Source organism: Mycetomoellerius zeteki, unplaced genomic scaffold (assembly GCF_001594055.1).
Source record: "Mycetomoellerius zeteki isolate Tzet28-1 unplaced genomic scaffold, Tzet1.0 scaffold96, whole genome shotgun sequence".
Taxonomy (NCBI): domain Eukaryota; kingdom Metazoa; phylum Arthropoda; class Insecta; order Hymenoptera; family Formicidae; genus Mycetomoellerius; species Mycetomoellerius zeteki.
Genome location: NW_017257999.1, coordinates 552,316 through 556,150, shown reverse-complemented (window position 1 = coordinate 556,150; position 3,835 = coordinate 552,316).

Below are 3,835 nucleotides of genomic sequence, written 5' to 3'. Positions count from 1 at the left end.
TTTCGAGGGCACTTTCTTGAATCGATTCGGTTCGAATGAATCACGGAGATTCCACATTGATTTTGCGGGATAACTATGTGCAGAGCACGTATAGTATATAGGGTCGTGAATAACGTCTACCACTAATTTCATGAAATTTCCTATTGTAAGCATTTAATCGCGTAAATCTTGTGCTCGAGATAACGATCTTATATGATTACCAGAGAAAAATTATGAGATATAGGAAAAGTTGGAGATTAGGAGAGAAAATACATACATATATTTTAATAAAAGTAAACTTTTTTGCGAAAGTCTCATAATAGGAATGAGAGAGAAATGAGATATAGAAATAATATTATTCAATTAGTAAAATTTATTTATGCTTCAATATTATGCTTAGTTGTTATTAAGATGATTTAAAAATAATAAATCTTTTCGTGCACAAAAATCTATTTATCTTCTTTTATTTATTCGTCTTTTTCTTTGAAGAATGATATAATTATATAGTTAAGATTATAGGAAACAGTAGGACTATAATTAGAGAGGGAAAAATCAGAATTTTATTTAACGTAGTCTTCTTTATTTAATTTCCAAATAACTGTTATTATTAGTTATACGAAATAAATAACATAAATGCACAACGTATAGCAAAATATTGTTTTAAAATAATTGCAATTTAGCAGTTTAACGATCTATTATTGTATTTTTATTATATAGTAAACTTGTGTGGGAATGATTCGCTTTCGACGCTACTGCAGGCTTTGTATTTTATTTTCACAGAGAGACATAAAACAGAGAGAGGCGCTCAGAATACATATTCAAAATATATTATTGTAACATTTTATAGCGTAAAGGCAAAAGTGCAAGCACGCGATAGAACGTAGGTTGTAACATTTCACATGACACATCAGAAAGTCTATTTGCAACTTCCTGAATAAAGTTTGCATTTACTGTTGGGTAATATTGTTTTGTCAAATTATTTTCAAATGGTGTGATAAATTGTTTCGCTATTAATGTTCTTTTTACTTACAAATTCTCCGATCAATTGTCTTCTAATAATAGTTATAAAAACTAAGAACCATTTATTCTTGTGATTTAAAAATTTTTAATACTGAATGTCTAAGTTTTAAAAATAAAAATTCTAAATAAAAGATTCATACATACATATATTTTTGAAATAAACTACAAAAATATATCTTTTCTCTTTCCATTTCTCCTCAAAATTTATTTTATCCAAATCCCTTAATTTTTCAATATCGCGTAAAATAAATAACAACTCGACATCTCATATAAATCTTTTTAGCTTATAATCTATTTTAAAAGAAGTTCAATGACTTAAGCAGAGAGAGCAGCTTTACGACTGTTATAAAATTCTTTAATATGATTAGTTTACAAAATTTCGTAAATTCAAGACCTTGATTGGTTTACATTTAGATCCAATGAGGAACTAAGTGCAAAATCACATTAAAAACTTTATTTAAAAATTTTACAACAATTGTAAAGCTACTTTCTCTACTAAATACAACAATTGATACTAAAAATATATTTGATACCTTAGAACATTTTTTGTAAATGTAATTATGTAAATGTAATTCATAATGTAATAAAAACTAATAAATGTAACTATATAAATAATAATTTAAAAAAATTAATTAAAAGATAAATAGAAAAAATAATTATATTGATTTACAAATATATAAATATTTTAGGATATTAGTAAGTATCAAAACAAAACTTCCACATATTTTAATTAAGAGATATTGATTTTCATTTTGGCACATTTCCGTTTTCTCGTGGATACTAGTTATGTACGAGGGTCCGGGGATAAAATTTACAGCAGCTTGCTTAAGCTCATTTCGCATCAGAAGAAGTTTATCTCGTTTGCGCTTGGCGCTGTGCATTGCCCTATTTTTCTGCGTCAGATTTTATGAAACCGCCGCCACCATTCCATGAAAGAAAGTTGGCGAATCTGAAGAACGTTCAGAAACTTTCGAGCTTTATTAGACTTGTGGTAACATTCGTATTGTTATTGAAGCAAACTTCTCTGTTAATTATATAATTAATTAGATTATTTTTACGGTAACACGATACTTTTTGACTTTTTATTGAAGAAGGACAGAAATGTCTATATAAATACAAGTAATTTTATTTGTAATATATGATTATTATTATTATCCGTAACGTTATTTAGCGGATGAAATAAACCTTTTCTATTTGCGATTTTGTAATATTGCAAAAATCCGATTATATTCAATTAACTGAATATTTAATTAGAAGATACTACGTCAACCATATCTTTTTTTTCTTTTAAGTAACTTATTTTTCAAAAGAACGATAATGCTTAATTACAATAGTCAACAACGGTTTTTAAAATATTATAAAATGATATTTAATGGCTTTTGTTTTTGAATCGATTTGCCATTTTGCATAAAATATATCATATTACTAGTCACGCTTTCGTCGACACTCTCGCTAGAAACGGAAGCTCTTACAAAATCGCGGCTGAATCTCATCAGAGTGCTTTTTTCCTCCACTTATGAGAAAACGTCCGATGCATTGATGTGAAAATAGGGTGAAGAAATATTCACTAAGAGAATAGTGTTGCTTATACAGGGTGTTCCACGGGAAGGTGTTGAAACTAATCCGCTGTCATTTTCGAAGGTATTCAGTTATTGAAAAAACCAAAATTGCGCTGAAAAGAGAAAAGTCTGCAATTTTTGTTTTTTCAATAACTGAATATTTTCGAAAATGCCAACTGATTAGTTTCAACACCTTCCCGTGGGACACTCTGTATAAAGTTTGTTTTGTGAAACCATATCGACCATTCTACCGTCGTTAAATTGATTTTCGGCGATGGATTCCAAATAAACGATTTTAATAATTCGGAAGTTTTAGATAGAAAAGTTTGTTATATTTTAAAGATTTAGGAAGATACTTAAATAAAAGATTGTTACAGTGTTTTGCACATAAAGAAGAATACCATATATATAACTAAATAATGATTAAAACATTAAAATAATTTGATAATAAAGAATTTGAGACTTATAATACAAAAAAATAATTAATAAATTTTTGGAAAATAATATAAATTAAAATTTGATTTTTTAAAAATAAATTTAAGTAACAAATAAATATTGCAATATTGACATGTATATACAATTATACATTTTCTGAAGGTTAATTAAATATTTGCGTGACCATTTATAGAATATTAATTCGATTATCTCCAGCTCTCTTTATGTAACTAGGATATGTAAACATTCCACAAAAATGTGGAAATATCGTAAAAAACTTAGTTATATATCGAAAAAGTCTATTATAAGAAAATATCCTCGCGTTTCTTGAATAAATGTACAAGTCAAATAGGCGGAATAAAAGAAATATTTTCTTTCTCATGGCATTGGAAAAATAGGAAAGAAAAGAAACATTTATCTTGGAATGAATCAATTATTGATTATTTATAAATTGATAAGTAAAAGTAGACAAGTATTATTTATTATAAATTAAGCAATTAGATGCGGAAAAACAACTCGCTAAAATTTCAATGAACATAGATTCATTTTGTCTAAATTATAGTTGTATTATACAAGGATTGTCTCTGAGGTAAAATATTAATCACAAAACATATGCAAACTTATTACAGGAATGAAGAAACATTTTTTGATTTAACAGAAATTTTTCTCATGTCATCTGAATAAAATACAATAAATAACATATAATAAATTGTTAATTTTAAAATTTAGAATTTTTAAACAATTGAAAAATGTATAATATCGCACATATTTTAGAATATAAATATATAAGGTAGGCATTTGTTATACAAAAAATACTTGTTTATGAAAAAACAGATAAATAA